This window comes from Oryx dammah, unplaced genomic scaffold (assembly GCF_014754425.2).
Source record: "Oryx dammah isolate SB20612 unplaced genomic scaffold, SCBI_Odam_1.1 HiC_scaffold_22, whole genome shotgun sequence".
Lineage (NCBI taxonomy): Eukaryota > Metazoa > Chordata > Mammalia > Artiodactyla > Bovidae > Oryx > Oryx dammah.
In genome coordinates this window covers 34,991,763-35,019,297 of record NW_024070206.1, presented here as the reverse complement: position 1 = coordinate 35,019,297, position 27,535 = coordinate 34,991,763, and positions in this window count along the sequence as shown.

The window sequence follows — 27,535 nt, the reverse complement described above, 5'->3', positions numbered from 1 at the left end:
AAGATCCACTGGAGAAGGAATAGTTTACCCACTCCAATATTCTTGGCTTCTGTTGTGGTTCAGCTGGTAAGGAATCTGCCTTTAATGCAGGAGACCTGGGTTCGATCCCTGGGTTGGGAAGATCCTTTGGAAAAGGGAAAGGCTACCCACTTCAGTATTCTGGCCTGGAGAATTCCATGGACTGTATGGTCCATGAGGTCACAAAGAGTTAGACACAACTGAGTGACTTTCACTTTCACAATCATGCACCAGGAGTCCTTTGGAAATATAAGATCACAATCAAGTATCCTTCACTCTCACTGGGGAAAGTACAGAGAAAACAATTTAGAGAAGTTCATGGGACTCCTTTTAGCTAGGTTATGAGAAATATGAAGCACTGCAGGCTATATAAGGAAGATTTCATGTGTGTGTGCTCAACTGTATCTAATTCTTTGCAACCCCATGGACTGTAGCCCTCCAGACTCCTTCTGTCCATGAAATTTCAGAGCAAGAATAATGGAGTGCATTGCCATTTCCTTCTCTAGAGGATCTTCTCGACCCAGGGATCTAACCTGCATCTCCTGTCTTCTGTACTGGCAGGCAGACTCATTACCTTTGAACCCCTTGGGAAGCCAACAACGATTAGCTGAAGGTTATCACTGTCTTCAGATACTCAAAGGGATTTCATATTAGAAGAGACATGGTCTATGTTATACCAGAGAATAATGAGTCACCTGTTAAATTCATTGAGTCTAGGCTGAGGGACTATCAGAAGAAACATTTTAGCTTGATGTAAAGAAGAATATGCTAATAAGTACAGCGAGGTAGTACTAGAAAACCCTCTTTAGTTATCTAGAGATCCAGTTATACCTGAACAGGTCAAGGGAATGCTTTGCAACCATTTGTCAAGTAAAACTCTTCCCTGAAGAGACTGTGGCATTGCAATAGATGGTGTGTGAGACTCATGTAGCTGGTGTAACATATTACCATGAACTTGATTCTCATAGTTTTGAAGGAGAGAAATCTGATATCAAGGAGACAACTGGGTTGCACTCTCTCCAAAGGCTCTTGGAGAGGATTCATGCCTCTCTTTCAGCTTCTGGAGGCTACTGGCATCCCTTGGCGTACCATGACTCAGTCACATCATCCTAATCCTGACCTCCATTTTCACATGGCATTCTCTATGTATCGGTCTCAAAACTTCTTTAGGTTTTCTCTTAGAAGGATATATATGATTATATTTAGGGCCCATCCTATGGACCTAACAGAAGCAGAAGATATTAAGAAGAGGTGGCAAGAATACACAAAAGAACTGTACAAAAAAGATCTTCATGACCCAGATAATCACGATGGTGTGATCACTCACCTAGAGCCAGACATCCTGGAATGTGAAGTCAAATGGGCCTTAGAAAGCATCACTATGAACAAAGCTAGTGGAGGTGATGGAATCCCAGTTGAGCTATTTCACATCCTAAAAGATGATGCTGTGAAAGTGCTACACTCAATATGCCAGCAAATTTGGAAAACTCAGCAGTGGCCACAGGTTTGGAAAAAGTCAGTTTTCATTCCAATCCCAAAGAAAGGCAATGCCAAAGATTGCTCAAACTACCGCACAATTGCACTCATTTCACACGCTAGTAAAGTAATGCTCAAAATTCTCTAAGCCAGGCTTCAGCAATACGTGAACCGTGAACTTCCAGATGTTCAAGCTGGTTTTAGAAAAGGCAGAGGAACCAGAGATCAAATTGCCAATATCTGCTGGATCATCGAAAAAGCAAGAGAGTTCCAGAAAAACATCTATTTCTGCTTTATTAACTATGCCAAAGCCTTTGACTGTGTGGATCACAACAAACTGTGGAAAATTCTGAAGAGATGGGAATACCAGACCACCTCACCAGCCTCTTGAGAAACCTATATTCAGGTCAGGCAGCAACAAATAGAACTGGACATAGAACGACAGACTGGTTCCAAATAGGAAAAGGAGTACATCAAGCCTGTATATTGTCACCCTGCTTATTTAACTTATATGCAGAGTACATCATGAGAAATGCTGAGCTGGAAGAAGCACAAGCTTGAATCAAGATTGCCGGGAGAAATATTAATAACCTAAAATATGCAGATGACACCACCCTTATGGCAGAAAGTGAAGAGGAACTAAAGAGCCTCTTGATGAAAGTGAAAGAGGAGAGTGAAAAAGTTGGATTAAAGCTCAACATTCAGGAAACGAAGATTCTGGTCCCATCACTTCATGGGAAATAGATGGGGAAACAGTGTCAGATTTTATTTTTTTTTGGCTCCAAAATCACTGCTGATGGTGATTGCAGCCATGGAATTAAAAGACACTTACTCCTTGGAAGTAAAGTTATGACCAACCTAGATAGCATATTCAAAAGCAGAGACATTACTTTGCTAACAAAGGGCTGTCTAGTCAAAGCTATGGTTTTTCCAGTGGTCATGTATGGATGTGAGAGTTGGACTGTGAAGAAAGCTGAGCTCTGAACGATAGATGCTTTTGAACTGTGATGTTGGAGAAGAGTCTTGAGAGTCCCTTGGACTACAAGGAGATCCAACCAGTCCATCCTAAAGGAGATCAGTCTTGGATGTTCATTGGAAGGACTGATGCTGAAGCTGAAACTCCAATACTTTGGCCACCTCATGCGAAGAGTTGACTCATTGGAAAAGACCCTGATGCTGGGAGGTATTGAGGGCAGGAGGAGAAGGGGATGACAGAGGATGAGATGGTTGGATGGTATCACCGACTCGATGGACATGAGTTTGAGTAAACCCTAGGAGTTGGTGATGGACAGGGAGGCTTGGAGTGCTGCGATTCATGGGGTCGCAAAGAGTAGGACATGACTGAGCAACTGAACTAAACTAAGGGCCCATCCAGACAATCCAGGATAAGATTCTCCTTTCAAGAGCCTTAATTTAAACATACTTTTGTTTTATAAGGTAATATTCACGGGTTCCAGAAATTAAGAACTTTACATATAGTTTTGGGGGGCCATTATTTAGCCCTCTACAGATAGCCTAGAAGGTTCTAAGTCTTTAATTCTGTTATTCCGTGGTTCAAAAAATAGATTCAGCCTTGAATAAATACCAGGAGAAGCAAATAATCGAGTCCCAAGGAGAGTTAATAATTAATAAATTTGATGCCTTCAGTTAAAACATAATGTATACCAAAGTTCAAGTTTACCACATCAGTAGAATCAGTATATCTTGGTTGCCCTGTCCACTTTATCTCTCTGAAATATAATTCAGTCACTCAGTCCTGTCTGACTCTCTTAGGGTCCTGATGGACTGCCGCATGCCAGGCCTCCCTGTTCACCAGCTCCCAGAGTTTGCTCAAACTCATGTCCATTGGGTCGATGATGCCATCTAACCGTCTCATCCACTGTCATCCCCTTTTCCTCCTGCCTTCAATCTTTCCCAGCATCAGAGTCTTTCCTAATGAGTCAGTGTTGTCAATATAGGCCTTTCAGGGTATGAATAAGGGCTTCATGGTGGCTCAGATGGTAAAGAATCCACCCACAATTCAGGAGACTTGGATCAGGAAAATCCCCTAGAGAAGAAATCTGGTTACCCATTCCAGAATTCTTGCCTGGAAAATTCCTTGGACAGAGGAGCTTGGAAGCCTTTAGTCCATGAGGTCACAATGAGTTGGACTGAGGGACCTAACACTTTTTCAGTATATGAATAAAGATATACTGAAGCCTACAAATATGTGTCAATAAAATGGAGCCAGAGAAAAATGGTCCTGCTCTGAGAGGTAATGAATGTGCAAATATATAAGCATTTAAAAATATAAAAGTATTAAACTATTTCAAGCTTGGAATATATTCATAAAAATTAACTTGTGAGAAAATATATGTGCTTATTTCATAAAGACTGGTATATAGATAAAGAGTAAGGAAAAGTGATTTCACTAATTCTCCTTTCAATATTTGTTACTCATAAAACATCTTTTTTTCCAGATTCACTTAGGTTTATAAGAAATACTGAGCCAAATATATTAGATCTTGGATTTCACTTCTCTAGAATGTTAAAGATCCTAATAGCTATTTTTAAATCATTTATATCCTTATGTAATTTAGTATCATTTTATTCAATAATTCACTGACATTTTTACAGAAAATTTAAGCAAGATAGATAAAAGCAGTTTTATATGACTGTTCATTTTTCAAAACTGAGTTTGATAGTTCATCTCATGATTTTATCTTTTATTTTTATTCCCTAGTAAAACAAACACACAGTAAGTTCTTGGGTAATATGGAAAATTTCAAACAAGTAACTATTATTTTTATTTCACACCAAGTAAATATTACTTTTGTATTCATGTAAATATAAACATATAAACTATTTTGCATTTAATAATTGTTTTAAAGTCTTTTAAAGAAAAAGATGATTTTTTTTCCATTTCTATGACAGAAACTGCCAAGTACAAGTTGGATATGAGAATACTTAATTTAAAATTATATTAAAATATTTGAATGCTTAGAAAAGACATGGACTTATAAAATAGATTATTACATACAGACTATAACAACATGTTTATTATATTATTAATTTCATAGGCTATTTTCATTCACTGACTATTTACCACATAAGGGAGCATTTTGTGATTCATAGAGTTCTTTTGATCCACCGTAAGATCCTAAATAGAATTAAGGTATTAAATAGTTTCCTGAAAGTATTCATTTTGCAAACAGATTGTGGTATCATCTATAAACATGTGTTCTTTTAGGTCAAATTCATAAATTTTTTGGATCATTTTAATTCAATTTCAACCACACCTTAGCTAGTTAATATGGTGGTTTATATAGGATAAATAAAAGAAATACCAGACTTTAGAACACTTTCTGCTTTACAAAAATTTTCTAACAAAAAAATGCAAAAGGGTTTTTAGATATGCTAAATGCAATTGACACATATCCATACGTAACTCTAATAAGCTTTACCTTTTCTTTCACCAAGATGTTGCTAATCTACCATCTGTAAAATTGATACCTTACTTTATTTTTCCTTTCAAAGATGAAAACTTGCTTTGATATATTTTCACGCTCCTCCTGACTCCTTTTTACCATTTACAATTTTATCTTGAGTAGAATCTATATAAAATAAAGAAAGGGAACTATTTCGCAAAACTATCTCATTTTCTTCTAACTTACCAGTCTTTTCATAGCACCAGCTATGATACAGCTATGATACTATTTCACTGATACTTGTTTTACATTTTATTGATTTCTAATATTTAATTTATTGTTCTCTTTATATGGGTTGTAAAATAACAATGGAGAGAGAATAACTTGTTCACTCTTTTATTGCTAGTTCTTAAAATAGTGCCTGACACAGAGTAGGCTCCCAAATAATATTTGTGTAACCAATGCATGGGCTTCCCTGGTAGCTCAACTGGTGAAGAATCCACCAGCAATGCAGAAGACCCCAGTTGCATTCCTGGGTTGGGAAGATCCCCTGGAAAAGGGATAGGCTACCCACTCCAGTATTGGAATTCCCTGGTGGCTCAGACAGTAAAGAATCTGCCTACAATGCAGGAAAGCCCAGTTTCACTCCTGGGTTGGGAAGATCCTCCTGGGTTGGTAGGAGGGCATGGCAACCCACTCTATTATTCTTCCCTGGAGAATCCCCATGGACAGAGGAGCCTGGTGGGCTACAATCCATGGGGTTGCAAAGAATTGGACATGACTGAGCAACTGAGCGCAGCAAGTACAGGGTTAACCTTAGATATCACTTCTTCATAATATTTTTATTATTGTCACACATCCAAGGTTGGATTCTGTGCCCATTTTACATTTCCTGAGTGCCAACTGTGTTACTGAAAACATATTATGACTTGTTTACCCAGTAGATACTAAGAAACTAAAGAAAAATATTGTGTTTTCTTCAGTATATTTGTGCCAGCACCTAGCACAGTATCTAGCATTTAGTCAGAAATCTAATAGATGGTGGTTGGATAAAGAAATTAATTTTCATGAATTCTCAATGCAAAGTGGATCTCTTTAAACTATAATTTTAGGGTTATCAAATGTATTACTCTGATAATGTTTGGCAATCCTTCACATGCATATGACGTTCTATCTCTGAAAGATAATAAAAACTGTCTTCAAAGAATAAAATGTATTTTATTTTTATGTCATCCTTAAAAAGTCAGGAGACAAGCCCTGTAAATAACTGGTACCCAATATTTTGTTTAATCATGTCTCTAATATAGTTACATAGCATATCAGGAGACATAGTTCACCCAAAATGATCTAATATTAAATATATATATTTTTTATTTTAAAAATGTGTCTCTATCAGGAACCAGTGACTTAGTGATTTTATGTTTATATTATCCATGACTTTGAAGATTTATAACATTGTGTTGCCACTTCCAGTTTTAATTTTTATTTATTTTTTATTTTGGAGTTTGGAACAGGGAAAAGTTTATTACAGAGCCATGCAAGGAGATGGGTGGCTTACATTCTAAGAGCCCCAAAGTTACTGAAAGCTTTCAGCAAGCTCCTTAAGGCAAAATGTGAAGGAGGGACATGGTTAGTTGTTGCAGACTTCTTGGCGTCAGATCCTTTAAAGTCAGGTCATGGCCAGGTAATGGTGTTCCTATAAATCTCTGCCAAATGAGTGTTATTATTCTCTGTCCTGACAAGAAAGGCTAAGGTGCCAAAACATAACTTTTACCCTCCAAGGTCCGCATCCTGGTTAAGAGGGGGAAGATTCCAGTTGGCAGCTTCCTCAGGACCAGGATCCCAGACCCTGCCCAGCTGTCATCACTGAAGGAGCCAGGTGCCCAACTCAGCCGGCCCTCAGGCTCCTCAGGCCTCCCAAAGTAGGGGAGACCCAGTGCCACAGACTGAGACGCAGGCAGATTGCCACTGCTCTTAGGTCGCAGAGACGAGGATGGGGGAGAGGCTCACCGCTGCCTCAAGGCCTGGGCCAAGGCTAGTGGGTGACCTTGGTGAGGGCTCCGGAGTCCTACAGGCCACAGCCCCACTCTGTTCTCTGGGGCCCCCAGATCGCACACTGTCCCAGTGGGTCCTACTCAGTCGCTGGCCAGTGCCTCAGAGGGTCTCTCCCACAAGCAGCCAATTGTCAATGTGCAAACTTAGCAGTTCTGTCTGCCTGTAGTGGGGCTTGCCCACAAGCAACTGATGGTCCAGAAATGACCGTTAGAGAGGGGATTCAGACAGCTGTTGAAGTGGTGGTCCTGGGGTGCAGAGTGAGGTAAGAGGTGAATCCTAGCACTCTTCCTGATGCCTTCCAGCTCATTATTTAATTTTTAAAAGCTTTTTCTGCTGATTGCATAATCAAAGAAGGACAATATAGAGTCAGTCAAGTCTAGATTTTCATGCGTCTTACCTCACATAGTTTTTAGTAATTTACTTCTCTGAGCCTCAGTTTCCTTACCCTTAAAATAGCAATGATAATAAAATTGATACTTACCTGATAGGATTGCCATGGAGATTAAATGATATAATGCAAGTAATATTCCTAGTACATGTTATGAGTTCCTCTGTTTCTCTAGTGAGATGTCATATTCAAAATTGCATCCAGTTTTAAGTGCAAACCACTGATAACTTTATTAAGCTAAAATAACAAGTCTTGTTTTTCCTGATAGTTTTCCCAGCTATTGTTCATCATGTAAATGGTTTCTTTTGCAACAGTATAATATTAGGCTACTATCTTCAGAAAGCAATCTGGCTTGATTGCCTTGCAGTTGACTGAGGGTTCAGAGCACCAGTACTACGAAGTGGCATTTCATTTACACTAGATCACTGATTTTCTCCTCAAGAGACCTGTACTGAGCATTTCATGAATCTTTAAAACTCCCAATACTATTATAGAATGTAATTTCTCTCATAAAATTCAGTAAAACATGAAACTCCTAAGTGACCCCTTTGGATTTTTAATGATTCTATAAATGCATTACTAAAATAATTTATAAGGCTAAGTGACTTGTTCAACACATCAGTGTGGGTAATTCAAATAGGTGCTTCAGCAAAATTCCAAACTGTTACAAGTCACGGACCTTACTGCTTTACTCCACTTACTGCTAAATGCCTCTCCTCAAACTACACAACAAACCTGACTTCTTAAATTTTGTAAACCTGATGATTCCACATTGACTCTTTCAGATTATTAAATTATATTAAAATTACTCCCTGAATGCAGACAACTCTTTGCATTTCTTTACTAGGAGAATATATCAGTCTTTTTTAGAATTTTATTTCTGTTTCTAAGCACTTTGATTAATGTTGGTTTTATTAATTAATGAAAATAAAGACTTCAAATACATGTATTTATTGCACCTAGTGAACTAATAGTCTTTAATTATTTTTGTAAAAAAACACTCAGTTTTGCTTTCATAGACTTCATGGTAAAGGGGAACTTTTAGAATAAATGAATATCTGGATTTTAATCCAGGTACAATTTTTTTAAAGGATTGTGACTATACAAGTTATATAGACTCACTTTCCTTGTCCAGTAAATATTGATACAATATGAGATTGTCGGGAGGATTAAAAAGAGTGAAATATGTCAACATTTATTACAGGTGGCGCTAGTGGTAAAAACCCCTCCTGCCAGTGCAGGTAGATGTAACAGATGCATGGTTTGATCCCTGGGTGGGTCGGGAAGATCCCCTGGAGAAAGAAATGGCAACCCACTCCAGTATTCTTGCCTGGAGAATCGCATGGGATTCTCATCCCATGGAATGACAGCCTGGCGGACTACAGTCCATGGGGTCACAGAAGTCAGATAGATCGGATACAACTTAGCAACTAAACCATTATAGGAAAGGTGCCAAATAAATATTAGTTCTCTTCTCATTTCCTTCTAATCATAGAAGTTTTTTTTACACTGTCTCACTTGATGAACATAATATTTTTAAATAGAGAAGATGAGAAATCCATCTGCAATTATTATCTTTTGCTTATTTATATATCAAAATTAGTAAACATTTTCCCATTATCCTCTTCTTAAAAGCTTAGAATCATTTTCTTTGCACATGATTTTACTTGCTGACCACCCTTTAAAAAAATTCTCATTTCCTATCAGCATTGCCGTTTCTTTGATTCCAATTTAATAACAGGCATGATGTCTATTTTTGGAAATTTTACTATTTGGCTTTGTATGAAGCTTCCTTTCTTTATAATTTTTTACTAACTTTCAACATTACTGTGTTAATTCATTAAAGAAGGCATTTTATTACCAGTCTCTTCAGACATATATTGTGATAAGGATGTAAGTGACATCTAATAGCCAGAATGACAGGGAAGACCTAGACATGAGCAAAAAGTCTATTGCCATTAATCAGCCACAATCACGTATGAAACACATTGTTTTAAATATCAAGATATTGAAAAAAAGAATAATTGATTTACAATTAGTTACAACTTAAATATTTGTGAATTTTCAAGGTCCCTCTCAGTATTCAAATCTCAGGGTAAGGAAATATCTTGATGCTTTTTCTGAAAGGTAAACAGAATCAACACTTTTTTTGACCTTTCCCATACTCTTTTCTTTCCCCTCTACATATATTCATTCCATGATATTTATGCAAAAGATGGACAGATTTTCATATTCCCATAATTTCTTCTTCTTTATTTTCATTTTCATTATTATTTTTAGTTCTGTCAGTACAGAAGTTATTTTTGCACAACAATCTGGGTTTAAGATGCATGTTCCCATCTTTTGTTGAATAAGCAAGTAAATGGATTAATGATGTGTGTAGGGAAGATGAAGTGACTCCATATTCTTCTATGAGTAAAAAGAGATTTTGATAGGTTATAACTTTGCCTAAGATGCCAGAGCTGGGACTCCAACCTTGATTTCCTATGTCCTTTATTCCTTCAATTGGATTCTACTTTTCAACTTTGCATTGTTTCTTCAAATATTCCTAATATCAAAATCAGTTCTCATCCTAAAGATTTTAGTTGATTTATCAAGCCTTGTTTTTACCTTCCTCTTTATGAAAAAATAACAACCATAACTTATAAATGTAGGAAAAGTATTAGTCTCTAGAAAAGCAAAATCATTATGAGACATATAAATACATATATGAATTGACTCATGTGATTATGGAAGCTGAGAAGTACCAAGGTCTGCAGTTTGCACCTGGAGACTCAGGAGAGCCAGTGGTATAAGTTACTATCTGAAAACCATCAACTCAAGATTCAAGAGCTGATGCATCAATGTGAGTCCAAAGGCAGGAAAAAATAAAAAGACCCATGTCCCAGCTCAAAGCAGTCAGACAGGAGGAGTCCCCTCTACTCACAGGATGGTTAGTCTTTGTTTTATTCTTTCTTTCAACTGATTGGATGAGAACCACCCATATTAGGGATGGCAATCTGCTTTGCTTAGTCCACTGATTCAAATATTAATCTCATTTAAAAATATCCTCACAGACACATCCAGAATATTTGATGAACTAGCTGGGCACCCAGTGGTCAAACCAAGTTGACACATAAAATTAACCACACATCATCTCTTTTTTTCAAGTTGTGTAAGGCACATCATTTATGTGGAAAGCAAAACAAATTATTAAGGCAGCATGCATCACTTGGGCATTGAATAACCAATAAATCAGAAAATGACAAGCTTTCTTGAAGAGGTACTTAATTTTTTTAGGCTTTAATACTTTCTAAACATTTTCTTAATGTGATTGCAGAATCAATTGAAAATTATTTCAGGAGAAAATTTAATTACTTTCTAGGATTAAAATTTTAACTATGAGCCTTCAATTAAATGCTAATTTTGAGAATTACCCCAGATTTGTATGCAAATATGTAATTTCTAATGCACAAACTGAAGACAAAGAAATTTCATAGCAAAAGCTTTTTTTGCAATTCACTAAATCAGTGACAATTTACTTTGAGAAACATTTTGTGCTTGTGATATGAAAAGCGGTAAGTCCGCTATTACCTGGTCTACTGCGAAAAGGAAAAAAAAGGTTGGTAGATACAGAATGCAGTTACAGAGAAAATTTAGGATATAGGCTATTGTTATGCAAAATTGGAAGTAATTTAACATTTCAGTGAAGAAATACATGAAAATGAATAAAATGGATTTTCATATTTCTCTTTTGTTACCAACTCTAACATAGAAATGTATTTACAGTTTCACTTAATTTTAAAGTTGAAAGGGCATATATTTTATCTAATTTAACTTTCTTAAGATTGCAGATGAAAAATGTGAGGATAGAAGAGTTACATGAATTTGGTGAAAAACGTATTCCTGGACAAATGTTTTTCTGTCAGAATACTGTGCAAGTATAACATTCAACATCACCCATGGAGGAAGGAACACTAATTCACAGATCTGGTGACTCATTTTACTTCCAAACCTAGCAAACTAGTATGAGATGTTGATCAAGTGAGTCTCTGTGCTTTTGAATCTTCCTCTCTAAAATGAGGTTGTTAAAATATATGATTTCTATGATATATTCCAACTCTGAAGGAAAGGGAGGAATAGGTACCTGTAAAAAAAAGAAAATATGATGGTCTTTACATTGATGAATGATGAATGCAATAAAGCACTTATTTATTTCCCTGGAGATTCCTCCTCTAATGAAAAGATAATTTTTAAGCACATTGCATACACATGTGATACTACACTAACTTCTGTTATGTGATAAGATAAATATTAATCTTTTAAATAATCTTCATTGAAACTTCAAATTATCAATATATTTCTTATTCAAATTATGAAATAAAATTTTTAATTTAGCTTAATTTTATAAAGTCTGGGGTTTTTATTTACTACATTTAGTTTCTCTGAAATCTAAAAGGGACTGAATTATTTGGCTAATATGTAATATCATATCTTATTGGGGATTTTGAAGAAAAAAAAAACAAAATAAGCCATCTGTAGTAAAATTTTCTCTAAGTTTTATTTTATTTGTTAGGAAACTGACACTACAATGATTCAATCTAAAACTCAAACTGAAAATAAGAGTTGATAACAATATGTGATAAGGAGTTTATGACATGGTATGGTGTCATCTTTGTGGAGTATAGTATAGACAAAGAGCAAATATTTTGTGATAAAATTTGAAGGAATTCATTGTCAGAGTGTCTGAGAATGTCAACATTTAGCAGGCATTTTTCTCACTTCAACATACATCTAAACTATCATGAAATTTGTATTCTAGTTGATGCAAAGCATGTAACATAGGAAATCCTTTAAAATTGAATCTACTTTTAACAATTGAAAGAAGTTTATTCCACTAATTTGTTACTTGTAAAATACATTTTATATTCTCTGTCTCTATGAAATATATCATGATATAAATGTACATTTATATTATATGTAAATATGAATTAATAAAATATATTAATAAAATATATTTACACACACAATCTATGTTGAACTAGTAAGTCTAATTGGAAATGAAAACAAAACATGCATTTAAAAAAAATCATATTTCTAGAAAAAATCCCATACTAATACAGCTGATCATTGAATAAAGCGAGGATTAGGGATGCTGGCCTCTACACAAACATTTGCATATAACTTTACAACTGTTTTCCATTTCACTGTTTCTCATCTGTGGATTTGACCACCCATGGATTATGTAGTATGGGAATCACAAGCTGGAATAGAGATTGCTGAGAGAAACAGCTCGGATATGCAGATGATACCACTCTAATGGCAGAAAGTAAAGAGGAACTAAAGAGCCTCTTGATGAGGGTGAAAGAAGAGAGTGAAAAAGCTGGCTTAAAACTCAACCTTAGTTATTTCATAATTTTCTTAGTTCAAAAAACTAAGATCATGGCATTTGATCCCCTGACTTCATGGTAAATAGAAAGAGGAAACATGGGAATTTAGTGACCAATTTTATTTTCTCGGGCTCCAAAATCATGGCAGACAGTGACTGCAGCCATGAAATTAAAAGACGCTTGCCCCTTGGCAGGAAGCTATGACTGACTTCGACAGCATGATGAAAAACAGAGACATCACTTTGTCGACAAATGTCCATATAGTAAAAGCTTTGACTTTTCCAGTGATCATGTATGGAGGTAAGAACTGAACCATAAAGAAGGCTGAACACCGAAAAACTGTTATTTTCAAATTATGGTGCTGGAGAAAATTCTTGAGAGCCCCTTGGATAGCAAGAAAATAAAATTATTCAATCCTAAAGGAAATCAACCCTAGATGTTTTTTGGAAGGACTGACACTGAAGCTGAAATTCCAATACTTTGGCCACATTATGCGAAGATCAAACTCACTGGAAAAGATTTGATGCTGGGAAAGATTGAGGGCAAAATGAGAGCAAGTGGCAGAGAATGTATCACTGACTCAATGGACATGAATTTGAGCAAATTCCCAGAGACGCTGGAGGACTGAGGAGCCTGGCATTTTGCATCCATGGAGTTGCAAAGAGTGAGACACGACTTAGTGACTGAATAACAACATTTACTGAAAACATTAATATATAAGTGGAACCATGTAGTCCACACCTTTGTTGTTCAAGGGGAAATTGTACATTATTTAATATGGTCAGTTTAATATGATCTTTACCAACAGAAGGTAGGCTTCAACAGTATGTGAACCAAGAACTACCAGATGTTCAAGCTGGCTTTAGAAAAGGCAGAGAATCCAGAGATCAAATTGCCATATCTTTGGAAATAATTTCAAAGAATAGCAAAGAGAGTTAATAAAGCCTTCCTCAGTGATCAAAGCAAAGAAATAGAGGAAAACAATAGAATGGGAAAGACTAGATATCTCTTCAAGAAAATTAGAGACACCAAGGGGACATTTCATGCAAAAATGGGCACAATAAAGGACAGAAACAGTATGGACCTAAGCAGAAGATATCAAGAAGAGGTGGCAAGAATACACAGATGGTGCTTGGTCAGTTCAGTCTGTCCAACTCTTTGTGACCCCATGGAGTATAGCCCACTAGGCTCCTCTGTCCTTGGGATTCTCCAGGAAAGAATACTGGAGTGGGTTGCCATTTCCTCCTTTAAGAATACACAGAAGAACTATACAAAGAGATCTTAATGACCCAGATAGCCATGATGGTGTGATCACTCACCTAGAGCCAGATATCCTGGAGTATGAGGTCAGGTGGGCCTTGGGAAGCATCACTAGGAACAAAGCTAGTGGAGGTGATGGAATTCCAGCTAGCTATCCCAAATCCTAAAAGATGATGTTGTGAAAGTGCTGCACTCAATATGCCAGCAAATCTGTAAAACTCAACAGTGGCCACAGGACTGGAAAAGGTCAGTATTCATTCCAATCCTAAAGAAAGGCAATGCCCAAGAATGTTCAAACTACCATACAATTGCACTCATGTCATATGCTAGCAAAGTAATGCTCATAATCCTTCAAACTAGACTACAAAAGTATGTGAACAGAGAATTTCTAGATGTTCAAGCTGGATTTAGAAAACGCAGAGGAACCAGAGATCAAAATGCCAGCATTTCTTGGATCATAGAAAAAAGCAAGAGAATTCCAGAAAAACATATACTTCAGATTCAAAGCCTTTGACTGTGCGGATCACAACAAACTGTTGAAAATTCGAAAGATGGGAATACCAGACCACCTGACCTGCCTCCTGAGAAATCTGTGTATGTTAGTTGATCAGTCATGCCTGAGTCTTCCGGAGAAGGCAATGGCACCCCACTCCAGTACTCTTGCCTGGAAAATCCCATGGACGGAGGAGCCTGGTAGGCTGCAGTCCATGGGGTCACTAAGAGTCGGACATGACTGAGTGACTTCACTTTCACTTTTCACTTTCATGCATTGGAGAAGGAAATGGCAACCCACTCCAGTGTTCTTGCCTGGAGAATCCCAGGGATGGGGGAGCCTGGTGGGCTGCCATCTATGGGGTCACACAGAGTCAGACATGACTGAAGCAACTTAGCAGCAGCAGCAGTAGCAGCAACCTGACTCTTCACAACCACATGGACTGCAACCCACCAGTCTCCTCCGTCCGTGGGATGTTCCAGGCAAAGATACTGGAGTGGGGTGCCATTTCTTTCTCCAGAGAAATCTGTATGCAGCTCAAGAAGCAACAGTTAGAACCAGACATGGGACAACAGTAGCTCCAAATTGGGAATGGAGCATGTCAAGGCTGTATATTGTCACCCTGCTTATTTAACTTATACACAGAGTACATAATGAGAAATATCAGGCTGGATGAAGCATAACCTGGAATCAAGATTGCTAGGAAAATTACCAATAATCTTAGATATGCAGATGACACCACTCTTACATAAGAAAGAACTAAAGAGCCTCTTGATGAAAGTGAAAGGGGAGAGTGAAAAAATTGGCTTAAAACTCAACATTTAAAAAACTTAAGATCATGGCATCATATCCCATTACTTCATGGCAAATAGATGGGGAAACGGTGGAAACCATGAAAAACTTTATTTTGGGGGGCTCCAAAATCACTGCAGATGATGACTGCAGCCATGAAACTAAAAGATGCTTGCTCCTTGGAAGAAGTGAAGTGTAAGTCTCTCAGTCGTGTCTGACTCTTTGCCATCCTGTGGACTGTAGCCCACCAGGCTCCACAGTCTGTGAGATTTTCCAGGCAAGAATACTGAAGTGGGTTGCCATTTCCTTCTCCAGGGGTATCTTCCCCACCCAGGGATTGAACCCAGGTCTTCCACATTGCGGATAGCTGCTTTAACCTCTGAGCTACCAGGGAAGCCTTGGCAGAGGGCTTGGAAGAAAAGGCTTTTTTCCTTGGAAGAAAAGTTATGACAAATCTAGACAGCATATTAAAAAGCAGAGATATTACTTTGCCGACAGAGGCCCATCTAGTCAAACCCGTGGTTTTTCCAGTAGTCATGTATGGATGTGAGAGTTGGACTATAAAGAAAGCTGAGCACCAAAGAATTGATGCTTTTGAACTGTGGTGTTGGGGAAGACATTTGAGAGTCCCTTGGACTGCAAGGAGATCCAACCAGTCAATTCTAAAGGAAATCAGTTCTGAATATTCATTGGAAGAACTGATGTTGAACCTGAAGCTACAATACTTTGGCCACCTGATGTGAAGAGTTGACTCATTAAAAACTGGGAAAGATTGATGGCAGGAAGAGAAGAGGATGACAGAAAATGTGATGATTGAATGGCATCACTGACTCGATGGACCTGAGTTTGAGCAAGTTCTGGGAGTTGGTGATGGACAGGCGTGCTGCAGTCTGTGGGGTTGCAAAGAGTCAGACACGACTGAGCAACTGAACTGAACTGAACTGAACTAACAGAGATAGTCAGGTAACTACCTAGATATTCTACAATCTTATTCCACACTCCCTTAAAAGAGAGTTTGAGGCAAGTGTTAAGTATTCAGCATTAACCTGTCATTTAGTAGATGAAATACCACACCTGCCTTAGAGAAGGGGAAAGGAAGAGGGCAGAATGGAAAACAAAGGAAAGCGATGTGTTACCCTACTGGTCATCACTGTGCATCAAATTATAGAACAAGTGCAGTCACTTGGCTGGAGACCATTGGACATTATCAGACACGGATTTGAGAGAAGATGTCAGAGACTAGTCCATTAAAAAAAAAGTTTTATTGCTCCACTGCTGTTTCTTGTTGGTCAAAGTACATCCTATGCAGAATTAGATTTTGTCTTCAGAGATTTTATTTTTTTGTACCTTTTCCCCTTTGCCAGCTTCTGCCCAAGCCCCACCCATGTCCCAGGATGTTGAGTTCTTCCATACCTATAAGTGATCATAAATGCCAGAAAGTCAAGAAATGTGGCAAGTGTGATTTTCAGAGCGCAGTAACCAAGGGTGAACTCCCAAGCTTCTTGAGCAAGTAAATGCCCTATTTGCCAAACTGTTAAAGTTGAGAGCATGACTTTCTAAGTAGCTACAGATGCAGCTGAATCAAAATAAGTTGTTAATGATCTGGAATAGTGGGAGCTACATGGTATTTGGTTGAGAAATCTGTGGTAGCTCCTTGAATATTTTAGATATTTTATTTAAGTCATATGTATTTTTGATAACTGACTGGTATCTAACTTTTGGATATACATAACTTTAATATACATAAGCAGCAGAAGTGTAGAAACCTAACAACATAGCAGATTCTGATTTTTTCCTTTAAAGGCCAAATAATCTACTGAAAATTAGCAGATATAAGAATACTGAATAATTGGTATCACATTTAAAATCACATCCTCTGCATTTTAGGCTAATCAGTTCAACCACTGTTATTATTTTCTCTTTAAGATGGCAAAGTGTGTAACATGAAAAGATTTAAAAATTTTCCCAGACTACCAGAAAAACATCCCTTAATTTGTAAAATTTCTTCTAAAATGTCAAGGTGCAATAAATAATTTTATAAAATGTAAAATTCTTAATACTTCACCAATTTCTACAACTAAGTTTTAGCTATATTTCAAAAAGTATACTTTTGGCAAATAATTATTTTTTTATAGTTTATCCCCTTTGATTTTTCCTTAAGTGTAATATATGTTAATTATTTGGTGTAAGTTTACTGAGTGAAACTATCATTTGCTGTTATTATTTTGAATGAGGTGCTAACCCCAAAACAGATGAAGAAAAACTTTATTCCAGAGATTTACAAAGACAGAATTATGAATTGTTCGCAGTCTGCAAGTGAAACCACTCTCATAAATTGCCTCAGGAAAATCTTGATCAAATGGGTTTTGAACAAGCCTAAATTAGTGAGACATCTGTGTCGCTTTTGAAGGAATCAATGCAATGATATACAATGTTACATACTTTACTGCATTAAGCAGATTCTGTGTCATTTTCTTAAATGGACACCAATTTTTAAGATTTTTTTCAATTATACAGTTAAATAAAATCAGTAAAAATGTGTCTTTAAACTATAATATATACTTAGCTTTAAATTTATAATATGTCAAAACATCCTAAAACTATGAACTATACTGTCACAGTAAGAAATTCAGAGTATATTGTGGAAAGTATATTTTTGTGTGAAAATTAGAATTACATTTTTAGTAACTGTGATGCCTACTGGTTTAAGCAAATGTATTTCATATAGGAGAAGATTCAATAAAACTTGGAGTGCCTAAGAAGTTATTAGATTTTTATTGCAATATCCCTTGTAATATATTAGTTTTATGCAGTTTTACATTTTTAAATGTTTGTCAATCAAATATGTACTGCATATTGAATTTTAGACTCAATTTTCATTAGTGAGTGTATTACTATTCATGGCCTTAAAAAATTTTTACTTGAAATTAGTTGTTAAAAATATAGCATATAAGTTGTATTGTTAACTCTTTTATATTTAAAAATACATATTTTGCACTATTGATAAAGTTGCCTCTAATATAAGTTTTGGAAATGCCAAAGCTGTGTATCTAAAAACGAGTTTAATATGGGCATAGATATTGTGACTTTTCCATAAGTAAAGATTTCTTGACCAAATCAATAAGCTTCGACTTATTTTCTAGGCATGATTTATACAGTTGTGTTAAGTGAATGTATGACTAATATTTTATTTCTTCACCTATCATAAACAAGTGCTTGTCTGTGATAGATATTGCATTACACATGGAGGAATAAGAATATGAGATTATTGTCCTTGCTTTTAAAGGGCTTTCAGTCTTGTATTTTTTTCCTTTATGACTGCATCATAGAATTGTATATTTGATTAATCGTAAGATTTCAGTGTATGGATACAGAATACAGAAAATCAATCATATATGTCACTGAAGCTATAGTTTTTAACTCACTATTGCTGTTTAGTTGCTAGGTCATGTCTGACTCTTTGCCACCCCATTGACAGTGGCCTACCAGGCTACTCTGTCCGTGGGATTTCCCAGGCTAGAATACTGGAGTAGGTTGCCATTTCCTTCTCCAGGGGATCTGATTAGTATTTTCAACACACCAAGCAGCTAAAAGTTAAGAGGTATAGGTTTAATATACATTTTCAAAATTTCAGTAATTCTTTGAATCTTTTAATTAAAAGTGATGTTTTATACATTTAAGATCAATACCCATATCAATGTGATTTTATAATTAATACTATTTGATGGATAGCTGTGCTTTGGTAAAATATTCACACTTAAACAGAACCAAGTGACCGAATTCACTGATTTTTGTATCTTTGTGTATATGTTACTGATGGTATACATGTGTACTATATATAGGTAATTTGGATAACAGTGTAATCTGCAGAATTTTGGGCTTTATATTTTAAGTTCAATTTTAATATGTGCTATGTAATTTAATAATACCATGCATTCATTTATTCTTAAGATTTGTATATTATGAAATACTCTAGCATTACATAATTTAATGACTGCTTTTTCTGATTATCTGGTTTTCAATACAATTATCTCTATGCCAATCTAGTTTAGTTTCAATAACCTGTCAAAATAACATTGAGGCTTTTTCCTTTTTCGTAAAAAGCTCCAACTCTACTATGAAAATATTGTGCATAGATTAATCCTATTTTACTGAAATAGAATTATGAACAATTTAATTGAAATTTTAGATAAGCTAATATCTAAAGAGAATTATTTATTATTGTGACTAGATGCAAATTTACTCGCAGAACTACGGATGGACAAAACAAATAGGGTAACAATGAGGGCAAGAAATTTGGCTATATTTCTGGAAAATGTGATTAAGATTCCTTGGAGCAAATACTGCAGAGTTTTAAAAGTATGATGGACCAAAGTTCAGGAGATAACTCTCAGGATCAAGGATAGAAGATTTCAAGAAAAGAGTGAGAACTAAATCAAGAGTTTCTGTGAATTTTGACAAGTGAAGATGGGTTTTCAAAAAGGATATTTTGATCTAGAATCAAAGGATTTCCAAGCTGTTGTTCAAACTAAAGATCTTTCTTTCTCTTTAACGGGCAGTGTGTTGACCCTGATTCTCACTCCAATCTTCAATCAGATTACTTTTAATTAACAAATAACTGAAGTTCCTCAAATTTCTAGCTTGCCATGGCTTTTCTTTAGTGTTCTGACATATATATTTTTTTTCTCAGTACCTGAGAAAACGTCAGAACTTTGACCTAGGAATTCTGAGGATCTGAAGGGGTCCTTCATTGCTGTGTGTGTTGCTGGTTTTCTCTACAGATAACCTTTGCCCTTCTCTTTACCATCTCTTCTTGCTTTTCAGCTTTGTCTGTGCCCTTTGTTTCTCTTGTATCTTTTTATCTGCAACATTAATCTTTGATATGATGCTTTATGTACATACTATATGTTAACAAATACAGAAGAACATCTCAGAATTTTTAAAGATAATTCAGTAGCTTGTAAGAGAATATTTTCATTTATGTCTGAGCTCAATATTTAAGACCAGCTAAGGTACTGATAGGTATTTCCAGGCCATGACTCTGAGAAAGGTATCTACAAAGTATACTGTGTTATTTCACTTTTAATTTTTTTCTTTCCAGGATTTTCAGCATGATAACTTTTAGGTCTGCCTTTTCCTTCATAGGTTCATGGACAAATATCTTAGATAAATTGCAATTAGAGTTATTTATTTAAAATTTTTATACTAAAAGAATGTGAACATGTCTAATATGAATACAGAGTAAAATGTGTGAAAAAAAGAAAAACGTGAATTTCAATGAAGCATCTGGTTCAGAAAAGGAATTAAACTGGAAAACAAATAAAGTTAAGAAAATTTCCTATGTTCTTTTTTTGCAAGTTAATTATGACCTTACTTACATATGCCAACTGCTAAGATGGTGGTGTAGAAGGACATGCACTCATCTCCTGCAAGAAATCCCAAACTGCAACTAACTGCTGTTAGTTGACAGGACAATGTTGGATTCCACCAAAAAAGATACCCCATGTCCAAAGGCAAACGAGAAGCCCCAACAAGATGGTACAAAGGGTGAAATGCATTTAGAATAAAACCACATTCCTGTCAGAGATGCTTGGAGGGCTCAAACAAAATCTTGTTTGCACCAGAACCCAGAGGCCCCACAGAGACTGAGCCAGACCTTCCTCTGAGTGTCTGAGAGTGTCTCCTGTGGAGGTGCAGGCCAACAGTGGCCTGCAGCAGGGACACAGGCTCTGGCTGCAGCAGACCTGGAAGACACAATATGTGCCATAAGCCCTCTTGGAGGAGGTTGCCTTTAGCCCAACCACAGAGCCACTGAGCAGACAACCCACGAACCGGAGAACAATTATACCAAAGAAGTTCTCACACTGTTATGAAAGTTCTAGGACCCACAACAGATTTCCCAACCTGGGTACCTGGCAAAGGGACTGAGAACCCCAAGGAAATTTGACTTGGAGGCCAGCAGGATTTGATTATGGAACTTCCACAGGACTGGGGAAACAGACTCTTGGAGGACACAAATAAAACCTTCTGTGCAGCAGGACCCAGGAGAAAGGAGAGATGTCCCCACAAGAGACTGAGCCAGACTTGCCTGTGAGTGTCCAGGAGTCTCTGGCGGAGGTGTGGGTTAACAGTGGCCTGCTGTGGGGTCAGGAGCACTGAATACAAGTGTTGGCATAAGTCATGTTGAAGGACTTATTACCATTAGTAATAATGCCATTACTAATTACTGCCATTACCCCTACCACAGTTTGGCCTCAGGCCAAACTACAGGGAAGGAACTCAGCCCCAGCCATCAACAGAAAATTGGATTAAAGATTTACTGAGCATGGCCACACTCATCAGAACAAGATCCAGATTCCTCTATAGCCAGTCCCTTTCCTCAGGAAGCTTCCACAAGCCTCTTATCCTTATCCATCAGAGGGCAGACAGAATGAAAACCACAATCACAGAAAACTAACAAATGGATCACATGGATTACAGCCTTGTCTAACTCAATGAAACTGTGAGCCTATAGTAGGAGGAAACTAATACACAATAAGATGCTTAGTTTTTTTTAGGAGTTGAACTATCGAATGTCAGTAATGGCTTTAGTACACCAAAGAAACCCTATCGGTAGAGTAACAGGCACTTTCAATCACTAACAATAGCAGGTAGATTTTACCTCTGGATATTGCTGCTCTTGTTTGTTGGGAAAACTTAGAAATTTATAATTTTAAATAATTATAAAATTAGATTCGATACTGCCCATTTAGTTTACCATTACAATATCAAGATTACTATATTTATCTTTAGGAATAATGAAAATAAGGAATTAAACTATCAAATGTCATCTCAGAAAAATATGAATATTTCAAGAGAAAACATATAATGTCACAGATACCACAATCTTGGTTAGCCTATAAGAGAGAGAGAAAAAAAAGAAAAGGAAGGAAACAAATATGCAAAGATTGGAGAGATCAGATTACTAAGAAAGGTTTATGGGTGAATTTCCCTCATATATGAGGTGGTAGAATTAAACATCAGCATGCTATTTCTGAATGGGAAATCACCTAGGAAACTGACAAAAATTGATGAGAAGAAATGACAAGAAGATTTTTATATGGTACATCCTTTCTTATGCATGGGAATAAAGTAATAGCTTAGCATAATTTCAAGTAGGCAGTAAACACTTTTGGGGCATTTTTCTTAAAAAAAAAAAAAAAAAAAAAACTTGCCTAAGAAGTCTCTGATTTCTAGAACACATTCTGTAAAGGAAATTCTAATCAAGATATTCTATGGCCTTCAGAAAATGCTAGGCTCAAACTTAAGTATCAATTCAAAATATAGTGGGCAGATTTTTCGCATTCATAAACTCTTCTGTTCATCATTATTCAATTTTTTAAAACGTAAATTTATTCTGACATAGAGCTCAGGAGGGGCCAGAAGAGGTGCCCCCTTGCTAGTTTCTAACAAGTAGTTATATCAGTTCAGTTCAGTTCAGTTCAGTTCAGTTGCTCAGTCATGTCTGACTCTTTACGACCCCATGAATCAAAGCACACCAGGCCTCCCTGTCCATCACCAACTCCCAGAGTTCACTCAGACTCACATCCACCAAGTCAGTGATGCCATCCAGGCATCTCATCCTTGGTCGTCCCCTTCTCTTCCTACCCCCAATCCCTCCCAGCATCAGAGTCTTTTCCAATGAGTCAACTCTTCACATGAGGTGGCCAAAGTACTGGAGCTTCAGCTTTAGCATCATTCCTTCCAAAGAAATCCTAGGGCTGATCTCCTTTAGGATGGACTGGTTGGATCTCCTTGCAGTCCAAGGGACTCTGAAGAGTCTTCTCCAACACCACAGTTCAAAAGCATCAATTCTTCGGCGCTCTGCCTTCTTCACAGTCCAACTCTCACATCCATACATGACCATTGGAAAAACCATAGCCTTGACTAGACGAAGAAGTTATGTACCTATTAGCAAATCCTCATTAGAGAAAAGTAATGCCTCAACTGAGAGAGTTACACCAGGCACCTCACCTACGACATTTATTTTGAGACAGTATTCGAACAAGGTGAGTCATGCCTGGCTACAAAACAGGTGACAGGAATCTTGAAGAAAGGCAATTTCCAAGCAAATACATATCTTGGAGGATAATTGCTTTATAATGTGTTGGTTTCTGCCATATATCAACATGGCCGATCTTTTCTTTTTTCTTTAGTGGGCTCTTTGAAAAAAAATTTGTCTTTTTGTGTCCATACAGAGAGGGATTTTTCACAAGAATGAGGTAGTTTCTTGGTCCTTACAACCTGCTTTTATTTTCTTCCAAGACACATGTTTTAGTAATACATTGTTTGAAAATAACAGAATGTTTGAAAATTATCATATTTGGTTCTGAATAATGTTTTTATAGAGAACAATAAATGCATGCATTGATTATACCTACATTTAAATAAACAAGCACTTTTCATTTTGTGATAGTAAAACCTATTTTTCTCCTAGGAAACACAGAAGATGGAAAATATAGCTTTGGGGAATTCTAAACATGATTTATAGAGGCGTCTATGGAGACTTTACAGGTTATAGTCTATAATATTGATATATACAGAGAGGTAGGTGGCTTTGGATACAAGAGTGGGGTCAAATTTCTTGAGTGAGGAAAAATACTGATGTATTCTAGATCTCCCTTTTAGCAAATGTGTTTTTAAGATAATATAAGGCCTTTTGTAAGGTCATGCTTTATTTGGTTAAAAGTCACTATGTAGATTTGAAAAACTAAAAACTTGTCTTTAATACGTGAGAATAACAAGATATAAATATGTGAAGGAATATGGATTTTCATTCTGTGGTTCATAATTATGTCTTATCTGAAATAACATTTAGATATTTCCTGCTGATTCCAAATGGAGACACAGATCATTAGACATGCAGTAGAGAGTGATGTTTACTAGCATGGTTTGAAAGAAATTGCCTGGGTTCGGTTACAGATTCTGCCTCCTATTTATCTTATGAACTAATACAAGTCACCTCTTTCTGTTTCAGTTTTCTCATCAGAGAAGTATAGATAATAATGGGATAGATACTCTTAAGCACTCAAAAAATAACCTGATGCATAATGAAGGTAAAATAATATTAGATTTACAGACAACAATGAGCTTGTAGTCAGTGGTTGATGAATTTAGTTGATGTTTAGTAGGACCTGATAAAGAAATGCTTTATGTTTTTTTCATGATTTTAGTGAATCAGAATTTACAAAATGTCTTTATTTTTAATATCTTATCTATCTGGAAGGGGAAGTCTAATTGAATAAGAAGTTTGTTAATGAAAGAAAATGATCCTGAATCAAGGAAAATCAGACCACGATTGGGCTTCCCAGGTGGCATTAGTGGTAAAGAATCTGCTGCTAATGCACAGACGCAGATCCCTGGGATGGGAAGATCCCTTGGAAGAGGAAATGGGAACCCATTCCAATATTCTTGCCTGGAAATTCCCATGGAAAGAGGAGCCTTGCGGGCTACAGTTCATGCGGTCACAGATATTTGGACACAACTGAGTGAATAAACACAGCACTCAGACCAGGATTGAATATAGAATTTATATACCTGTTTGAGTACAGTCCATAGGGTCGCAAAGAGTTCGACAGGACTGAAGTGACTTAGCACACACTCGTGTGATCAGATACAGAGTACTCCTTCCTCTAACAATTGTTTCTTTCTGACCTGGAAGAGAGGGAAGGGAAGCCGTGATAAGCGGTACAGGAAGATGGCATCATAAACAAAGACTTTTAATCAGTTTTCACATTTAGAAGAAGAAATGGCTCCTTGAGAGGTGTCTGATTGATGTGTCATTCAAAGGCTTTAATTGACATACGGGGAGAAATCTTCATATATACTTTCAGTATCTATACCACAACAATGCTCAAAAGAAGTTAAAAAATTTATCAACATTCCATTTTACAGATGAGGAAAATAGAGCTCACAGACTTCAAGCAATAAAAAAATAAGACAAATGGTAATTATCATCATTTAGTAGATGAGAAGATTGAAGTAGAAAAAAATTCAAGAATTACCATTAAAGAAAATAATAAAAATCACCAGCCAACACTTTCAGAAGCTTAGAATCATAGACTTGAATAATGTAATTATCTACAAGGCCTTGTCTTCTTTTCTTCACTGGCTATAACATTTATATCCTATCATATTGAGACTTTAAATCTTTCCTAACGATTATCTTAGAATTGCTCATTAAAAATAATAATTTCAAGTTTGTAAGTCATTTTATCTTTAACACATTCAAAGTTTCAAATAAACCTACAGTTACCATTCTAACTGAAATCATTTATAGAAAACTGCAAAACTTCTACCTTTAAAATGATACTTTTAGTATTTTAGATATAATTTAGAATGACAGAAAAAAGGAGCTATTTCTAATTCATATTTTTAAAGAGAAAAAGTATAATACAGAACTAGAAGGCCCTTGTCCTAAATTTAGAACGCATACTTTTCTACTGTGTTCAAAAATTATTTAACTGCAGTTAATAATGTATTATTTACTCTAACATTATGTCTAAAGAAATGCAACCATTTGGAATATTATCTTTATTCCATCTTAAAAGAATTTTTTGAAGCCATGCTGTCTACTGTATTTTTCTGCACCTGTTAACATCAATTTAGTCTGCAAAATGCTAAAAGATGATTTCCTTTGCTCTGATACCTCTCTGCTCATGTCAGAGAATAAATGCCACAGGTTTATGTGAGAGTGGCTCTGTATACATGTTGATCAGGTCTAATGATAGATAAATCTAGATTTTTGAATGTCTGATTAAGCCAGAGTATCTCTAAATATTAGACTATAGTGATTTCGGGGGGGGGGAGAATGTGGCCTCTGCTTCTACTTCTAAGGGATTTACATAATCCCTTTCTGAAGAAATGTGATGGTCTTTCATTTAGCAAAGTGCATTAAAAGGAAAAATTGGATATAAAACATGTGCAGCTAGGGTAGAGATTGGATGTAAACAAATAAGTGGCTATAGTTTCCTTGGTAAGAAAGTAAGTGAATACTGAGAGTGAGGGAGCTATGAGAAGGAAAAGGGGATTTTGTTGGCTGCTCTGCAACATACCCTTACTCTATAGTTTAATGCATTAAAATACAGATTCAGAACTTAAGATTTTCTGGGTTTAAATCTGGTTATATTATTTTCTTGCTCTGTGGTCTTAGGTAATTATTGATAACAAACACTATGGATATATATATGCTGTGCTAGTTGCTCAGTCATGTTCGAGTCTTTGTGACCACATGGACTCTAGCTTTTCAGGCTCCTCTGTCCATGGGGATTCTCCAGGCAAGAATACTGGAGTGGGTTGCCATGCCCTCCACCAGGGGATCTTCCTGACCCAGGGATCAAACTTGCATCACCTACATTGGTTGGCAGGTGAATCCTTTACCTCTGAGCCACCTGGGAAGTATATAATATATATATATAAATACATCTATTTCAAGAACAGCAAAAAAACACACTTCCCCTACTTGACCCCCAAAATCACATTTTCTAGACGTTTGTAAGATACTTAATACATGATAATTTGTAGAATATTTAGATCTTTCTATTAAAATTATCTTTTTTATATTCACTATTTTAAGTTATATTAATGTATTTACTAGAGGAATTGTCTGAATTTTTACTGAACCATTTATTTTTTTTACATTGATATTATCATGAATATAAATATTATGGAACACTTACAACCCACAAAATTGTAGATTTTAAGCAAATGATTTAGAAATTCCTGTACAATCTTTTGTAAAGTCACACATGGTAGGTTAGTATTAAGTTGCACTTTCAAACTAGCATATAAAAAGATGCCATATCTACATGCACATCAAAAGTATTTTGTTTGGGGTGAGGCTTCCCTCAACACAACTCAGTGATTAACACTTGCTCACTGAAAGTCCTTAGGTCATTTGTTTACTTAATTTAAAGCTTAGACCCTGGGCATTTACCATTATTTTGAAATTACTCAACTGAGCTTTTACAAATTGTATTCCTTGGATTAAAAACTTACAGTTTGTTTTAAGTTCTTGTGTGTATATGTTTGAGCTCAGTCATGTCTGACTCTTTCTGACCCTGTGGACTGTAGCCCACCAGGCTCCTCTGTCCATGGGATTCTACAGGCAAGAATCCTGGAGTGGGTTGCCATGGCCTCCTCCAAGGGATCTTCCCAACCCTGGGACTGAACTCACGCCTCTTGTGTCTCCTGCATTGGCAGGTGGGTTCTTTAACATAGCATTGACTTGGAAACTCAA